The following is an 8,364-nucleotide window of genomic DNA, read 5'->3' as shown; positions in this document are numbered from 1 at the left end:
ACACCCGGCTAATTTTTTGATTTATTGTAGAGATGAGGTCTCACCAAGTTGCCCAGGCGGGTCTTGAATCTGCGGGCTCAGGCAATCCACTCGCCTCAGCCTCCCAAGGCACAGGATTACAGGCTGAGCCACCTAGCTCAGCTGGGAATTTTCTTTATAAATATAAATTTCCTTTGCAAAAGGGTAAAGTATGTTTTGCTTTTAGAGCTTTCTCTGCGTCTGCCTTTCCTCAATTGCCTTCAAGTGCAAAATAATTTTTGTGCCAAAGTGGCATATTTTAGGGTAGCCTATTTTTGTTTCTTTCATTCTCCCATTTGAGATGTTTAACTTTCACATGCTAACAGTCAAGTCAGTAGCTAGAGAGAGATTCAGGTTAGAAGTTATGAGATAAGAAATCTGCAATGGGGAAGAAAAAAACAAAGATTGATATAAATCCAGTTTTTTAGTTCAGAGGGCAGTCAGTTGAGATGATTTCTGGGTGTTGCGCTGAAAGTGTCTTTAGATAGTGGAGTGAGGACAGGCAGCAACAGTCTGGTGCATTTCCTAGTTTTCAGTATGAGTGTCTCTGATGATGGCACCTATATCCACACCCGAGACTATTGTTTTTCAGAGTAGAGCATGGAAGCATATGGCTTCAGTTGGCAGGAATTTCTAGAAGATCCTAGGAAGGGTCTAGATGGTCCTAATAAGGAGTCAGTTTTATTTCACAGTGGCGCCAAGTCAGGAGAACGAGAGAAAAATGGGAAACATTAATTACTGAAAAAAAATGTAGAGAATGTCAAGATCCTATTAACAAAGAGGTGAAAACAGCTAAAAATGGATGACCACTCGCAAGAGTAGTTTATAGTTTCTCATTGAAACATGAAATTTCTCTCTGCAATCAACCCTATTTATCAAAATAATAAAAATAAGACAATTTTTGTTTGCAAAACAAATCTAGTCTCATTAAACTTGGTCTGATTGTTTGCATAAATGCAATGAGAATTGTAATTGACCACACAGGCTCTTTTTAACTCTGTTTTGCTGAAACTTTTAGCAAGGAATCTCAGATTACACTTTTAAAAAGCATCTTGAGACTTGGAAGTCAAGCCCAGAACTTGCCATCAGAGTTTGCCTGTGATACCTAAAGATTTGTACAAATGTTTCTCTTTGTGAGATCCCCAAAAATTCTGTTTCCTGGTTTCATTAGGAACTGACCTTCCTTACACACCTGTAAGGCTGGGAACCCTGTAAGTTAGATACCAGGCTAGTTTTCTCCCCCCAACAGACTTTTTAAGCATTGATTCCACAAAGCTAACTTTAGTTTCTTAAAACTGTAGGGTCATATGCACATTATTCTCAAAAAATGATGTTCCCACCTGTCTTTGTCAGTTTATGTGGCTATAAAAGAATATCATATAGGGGCAATTTATTTTGAAAAGAAAGGTATTTCCTACAGTTCTGGAAGCTGGGAGTCCAGAGCTGAAAGGCCTGCGTCTGGTGAGGGCCTTACTGCTGCATCCTCCCAAGCAGAAAGTGGAGGAGAAAAAAATTAAGAAAGAGAGAAGGGAAGGCCACATTCATTCTTTTGTCAGGAAACGATGCCTGAGATAACTAGCTCCCTCCTGTAACGATGGCACTAATGTAATAATGAGGAAAGAGCACTCCTGACCTAATCACCTCTTAGAGGTCTCACCACTCAACACTGTTTCATAAGGGATTAAGTTTTCAACACATGAACAAACCATAGCATCATCAAAGCCTTGTTAATATAATCAGTGTTTCTAATTATGTTCTGAGAAGAGAATAGATTTTTATTGAATTTATACAGCTAACTATATTACTGTGAAAAGAATATTCACTAAGAGTTTCTTAATTCTGGAAGGATCAGGTAGGGAGAAAAAGGAAAATGTTCAATTTTCATTCACAAGGGTATAATTTACCAAACTGCTGTAAATTATAAATAGCTTAAAAGAGGAAGGGGTTCTATATATTCTGAAGATAGAACATTTTTTAAAAAGCAAAATTTAAGCAAAAGACCATAAAAATGTAATTATTGTTCATTATTTCCTTCAGTCCCCTGTAATAATTTATCATTCTGCTTCGTCTTGGGCTGGCAATTTTATAAATCCATTAGCTTCTCCACTAGTTCTGGAAATCCCTTTCTCAGTCCAGTGGTATAATCTTAGAGCTATCAGCAGCCTGTACTCCAGAGGGCCTGGCAGAGTCTTTTCCATGAGTGTCTTTAAAGAGGAAACATTTTGGCCTGTAGCCAAGCAAAAACTTTCAGGAAGACATCAGAGTAAAACAATCGCTGTCTGTGCAAGACAAAAGACTCAAAATGGTCATAGTTAAAGGTCTGATAAGAGCTCATTATAAAACTGATGCAATCAACAAGGGAATTTGGTTATTTCTGTAGCATATAGCATTTAAAGTCAATAGCTGGAATTATTAACACAATACCATGGCATATCAGTAATACCAAGGACATTTACAAGTTTTTAGGAACTTAACACAATGTCTGAGATGCCCATGTTAAGAATATGTACCTGGCTGGGCTTGGTGGCTCAGCCTATAATCCCAGTACTTTGGGAGGCCGAGGCAAGTGAATTGCTTGAGCCTGCGGGTTCAAGACCCGCTCGGGCAACTCGGTGAAACCTGTCTCTACAATAAATCAAAAATTAGCCGGGCATGGTAGCGCGCACCTGTAGTTCCAGCTACTTGGAACGCTGAGGCAGAAGGATCGCCGGAGCCCAGCAGGTCAAGGCTGCGGTGACCAGGAGCATGCCACTGCACTCTAGTCTGAGCAATGGAGTGAGACTCCAACTCAAAAAAAAAAAAAAAAAGTACCCATAAATATATTACATAAAGAAAGTTTATCATTACTTCTTATTTGACCGTGTTTCTCGTAATTTAGCATATGGAACAAACAATTAGTTTAACATCTCACTTTTTACAAAGTGAAAAAAATAAAGTCTTTGAAATTTTTCAGGAACTCTCTGATAAATCTTAAAATCAGTTTGAGGTAAAAAAATACTTTTATTTATAATTTGATTTTGGGAAGTTGTCAAAAATATCAAAAGATTTGAACACTTGATTAAATAAAATCAGAGGTCACTGTAAAACAATATTTAATTATCTATTTAAACAAAATGACAGTAAAATATTTTAAAGGCAGATATAAAAAGTAACATGATTTTAAAAACTTAGCTCTCTCAATAATGAGATGTGGTTCTCGTAAGTAATCAAAGAAACAATACAGATAACTTGAAATGCAAGAAATTATTTTGATAAGACAAAATCCTTGTCATCTAGACAGATTACCTAACAAGTAAAAAACAAAAAGGTCTTTTACAACCTCTTATTAAAACAGACCAATTATCTCTCTAGCAGCTTTAGACAGACCATTGAGGCAAAAATTCAACAAGAAGATGCGGAACCATAACCTGATACTTGATCAAGTGGATTTAATAGACATCTACAGAACACTCCACCCAAAACCTGCTGAGTACACATTCTACTCATCAGTACATGTAACATACTCCAAGATCGATCACTTTCTTGGATATAAATCAAGTGTGAACAAATTTCACAGTATTGAAATAATACTATGCATCTTCTCAGATCATGTGGAATAAAAATAAATATTATCACCAACAAGATCCCCACTAAACATACAAAAAAAATGGACACTAAACAACATGTTGCTAGGTCAACACAGAAATCAATACAGAAAGAAAAAGATTTCTGGAAGCCGGGCTCGGTGGCTCAGCCTGTAATCCCGCACTTTGGGAGGCTGAGGTGAGTGGACAACCTGAGCTCACGGGTTCGAGACCCACCCAGCCAACTTGGTGAGACTTTGTCTCTACAATAAATCAAAAATTAGCAGGGCATGGTAGTGTGCGCCTGTAGTTCCAGCTACTTGGAAGGGTGAGGCGGAAGAATTGCTGGAGCCCAGCAGGTAGAGGCTGCAGTGGCCGGAAGCAGCCACTGCATTCCAGTCTGGGCGACAGAGTGAGACTCCAACTCAGAAAAAAAAAAAAGATTCCTGGAAACAAATGAAAACAAATACACATCTTATCAGAATCTCTGGTATGCTATGAAAACAGCATTAAGAGGAAAATTCATCGCATTGCACGCATACATCCAGAAAACAGAAAGACCACAAGTAAACAGCCTAATGTCACACCTAAGGGAGTTGGAAAGGCAAGATTAGCTAAATCCTAATTTCAGTGGAAAAATCCAGATCACTAACATAAAATCACAGTGCAGGATATAGAAGACAAAAATATCATGGAAAGAATCAATAAGACACAAAGTTAGTTCTTTGAAAGGATAATTAAGATTGATGGACTCCTAGCTAGATTGACTAAAAGAGAGAGAGAAAGTTTAAATAAACATAACTAAAAAAAAAAAAAAGGAGAGGTCACAACTGACCCTGGAGAAATTCAAAAGATCACCAGAGATTACTATGAACACCTGCATGCAAATAAACTAGGAAATCCGAAGAAAATGGAGGACTTTCTGACTTCATACAACCTCCCAAGTTTGAAGCAAGAAGAAATTGAAATTCTAAACAGTCCAATAACAATCCAGGAAATTGACTCAATCATAAGAAACCTCCCTGCCGAAAAAATCTCCAGACCAGATGGCTTCCCAGCTGAATTCTACAAGACATACAAGGAGGAGCTGATACCAATCTTACTGAAAGTATTCTAGGCAAGCAAGAACAATGGAATTCTCTCCAACTCATTTCATGAAGGTAACATCATACTGATACATGAACTTGGCAAAGACCAAACAAGAAAAGAAAATTATAGACAAATCTCCTTGGTGAACATAGATGCAAAAATTATCAACAAGATGCTAGCAAATCAGATCCACTAACGCATCGCAAGGGTCATCTACTGTGACCAGGTGGGCTTCATTCCTGGGATGCAGGGCTGGTTCAACATTCACAAGACCATAAATGTAATTCAGCACATTAACAGATGCAAAACCAAGAACCGTATGATTTTTTTTTTAGTTGGAGGCTCACTCTGTCATGCAGGCTGGAGTACAGTGACACACTTATGGCTACTGTAGCCTCGACCTGCTGGGCTCAGGCTATCCTTCCACCTCAGCCTTCCAAGTTGCTGGAACTATAGGCATGCATCACCATGCCTGGCTAATTTTTTTTTTAATTGTAGAGATGAGGTCTCGCCAACTTGTCCAGGCTGGTTTTGAACCATGGGCTCAGGTAGTCCTCTCACCTTGGCCTCCCAAACTGCTAGGATTATAGGCATGAGCCACCGTACCTGTCTGAGCCACATGATTATGCAGAAAAGCATTTGACAAAATCCAGCATCCCTTCTTGATAAGAACCCCTGAGTATCTAGGCATAGAAAGAACATTCCTCAAAATAGTAAAAAGCCCGCAGCCAACATTTTGCTCAACCAGCAGAAGTTGGAAGCATTCCCCCTAAGAATGTGAATAAGACAAGGATGCCCACTCTTCCCCTGCTATTCAACATAGTGCTGGAAGTCCTAGCCAGAGCTATCAGGCGAGAGAAGAAAATCAGGGGTATCCAAATGGGAAAAGAGGAAGTTAAGCTCTTTGTGGATGATATGATTCTATGCCTTGAAAATCCTAGGGAGTCTGTCAAAAACTTCCTCACACTGATAAATGACTTTAGTGAAGTCTCAGATCATAAAATCAACGTGCAAAAGACGGTTGCCTTCCTATACACTAGCAACAAGCAGACAAAGAACCAAATAAAAAGTACAATTCCATTCACAGTAACCACACACACACAAAAAGTATCTTGGCATCCATCTAACCAGAGAAGTGAAAGACCTTAACAATGAGAATTATAAATGCTGCTCAAAGAAATCAAGGACGACACAAACAAATGGAGAAATATCCCATGCTCACAAACTGGAAGAATCAGTATTGTCAAGATGTCCATCCTACCAAAGGCAAACTCCAGATTCTGTGCAACACCCATTAAATTTCCATCATCCTTTTTTTCAGACAAAGAAGCAACAATACAGAAATGCACAGAATTTAAACTTTATTACATGGCTACAGTAACTGCAACAGCCTGGTATTGGTACAGGAATAGGTACATGGACCAATGAAATAGGACAGAGATTCTAGAAGCAAAAACATGGTCTCTCAACCAATTCATCTATGACAAAGCCAATAACAATCTAAGACAATAACAATCACTGGGGAAGGGAGACCATATTTAGCAAATGGTGCTGGGAAAAGTGGCTAACCACATGCAGAAGAATGAAACTGGATCACCACCTATCACTACATGCAAAAATCAACTCAAAATGGATCAAAGACCTAAATGAAAACCTCAAGAATCTTGTAAGATTCAAGTAAAAGTATAAGAATCCTAGAAGAAAATGTAGGAAACACCCTTATGCACATCAGAGTAGGTAAAAAATTCTTGACCAAGTCCCCAAAAGCAAATGCCATAAGAGCTAAGGTGGACAAGTGGGACCTCATCAAACTGAAAAGCTTTGGCACAGCAAAAGAAACCATCAAGAGAATAAAGGAACAACCCACAGAATAGGAAAAAATATTTGCAAATTATGCATCTGACAAAGGTCTAACATCCAGGACCTACAAGGAAGATGACAAGCAGCCAACAGACACATGAAAAAATATTCAGTCTCACTAATCATCAGAGAAATGCAAGTCAAAACTACAATGACATGCCACCTAACTCCGGTAAGGATGGCTATCATTAATGTCAAAAAACAACAGATGCTGATACAGATGCAGAGAAAAGGGATCACTTCTACCCAGTTGGTCGGAGCGCAAGCTAGTTCAACTTCTATGGAAAACTGTGGTGATTCCTAAAAGAACTAAAAATGTATCTTCCATATAACCCAGCAATCCCTCTCCTGTGAATATACCCAGAGGAACATAAATCACTCTACAAAAAAGATACCTGCACACGCATGTTTATTGCCGCCCTATTCACAACAGCAAAAATACAGAACCAACCCTGCTACCCATTGAAAGTGGACTGGATAAAGAAAATGTGTTTCATACACATGATGGAATACTATGCAGCCACAAAGAAGAATAAAAATCATGGCCATCCCAGCAATTCGGATGCAGTTGGAGACCATCGTAGTAAGTGAACTGTCACAGATACAAAGACCTGAATACCGCACGTTCTCACTCATAAGTGAGCCCTGAACACTAATCACACTAGTGACTAGCGAACATCAGTCACATTGAAAAATAGTTGATTTGGGTTCTGCGTTTCTGAGAGTTTTAGGAGTTTTTAGTTTATATCAGTGCTTGTTTTTCTTTAAACCGATGGAAATACAATTCTTTTCAAGGGAGGGATCGGCAGTCACTGGCCACTGCGTGGGGGAGAGAGGAGGAGGAGGTTAGGGCTCACGTGACAACACAAAGGGTGCCCGGCCCACTGCCGGGGAAGGGAGGGCCCGCTGGAAGCCCAAACCTCACCTGCATGCAGCCTACTCTGTAAACGCCCCTCACTTGTACTCCATGTCTCTGTAATAAACAAAATAAAATGAAATGAAAATCAGACAGACCAATAATCTAAGAAAATTTTGTCTTTTTAAGAGAGAAAGAACATCAAATTCTGGTACACCATTGATATTAGAGCTTATTCTAAAGCCTTATAATAAAATCCATTTAAACTTAGCCAGCTTGATCACATGAGATAAGATTTTCTCTCTCTCTCCCCCTCCCTGCTCCTGTCTTTTCTGTAGACTCTTCATGACTTCTTATGTTCATTCAGGCTTTGTCCTTCACTTTCCTCTTTCCTAGTAAACAACCTTTACATTATTTTGTGACAAAATTACTTTTCCTTATCTTTAACAAAAACACATCCTTCATGCTTTATATACTTCTCCTTCCAAAAAGCATATCTTACTTTCCTTGCTTACTTTGCACACAGAGATTTTCTCACCTTTATTATTCTTCGCTGCTTATTTACATGTTGGTTAGAATTCTTAGCCCTTGTAAAAATGAGCTCTAATTTCCAGTAAAAGTGAGAAAGTAGTAGCAGGCACTTATGAACTCTCTATCATGAATGAGCATTCTGTAGTAGACTTGAAAATATGCGAACATACCATTTCATAATTTCTAAAGGCATGTAGCCAGGCTCGGTGGCTCAGCCTGTCATCCCGTGCCTTTGGGAGGCTGAGGTGAGTGGATTGCCTGAGCCCGCGGGTTCAAGACCCGCCTGGGCAGCGAGACCTCATCTCTACAATAAATCAAAAAATCAGCCGGGTGTGGTAGCGCGCGCCTGTAATTCCGGCTTCTTGGAAGGCGGAGGCGGAAGGATCGCCGGAGCCCAGCAGCTCGAGGCTGTGGTGGCCGGAAGCAGCCACTGCACTCCAATCTGGG

The sequence above is a fragment of the Carlito syrichta genome, unplaced genomic scaffold (assembly GCF_000164805.1).
Source record: "Carlito syrichta isolate Samal-C Ts95f unplaced genomic scaffold, Tarsius_syrichta-2.0.1 Scaffold28313, whole genome shotgun sequence".
Lineage (NCBI taxonomy): Eukaryota > Metazoa > Chordata > Mammalia > Primates > Tarsiidae > Carlito > Carlito syrichta.
This window is presented reverse-complemented; position numbering follows the sequence as displayed.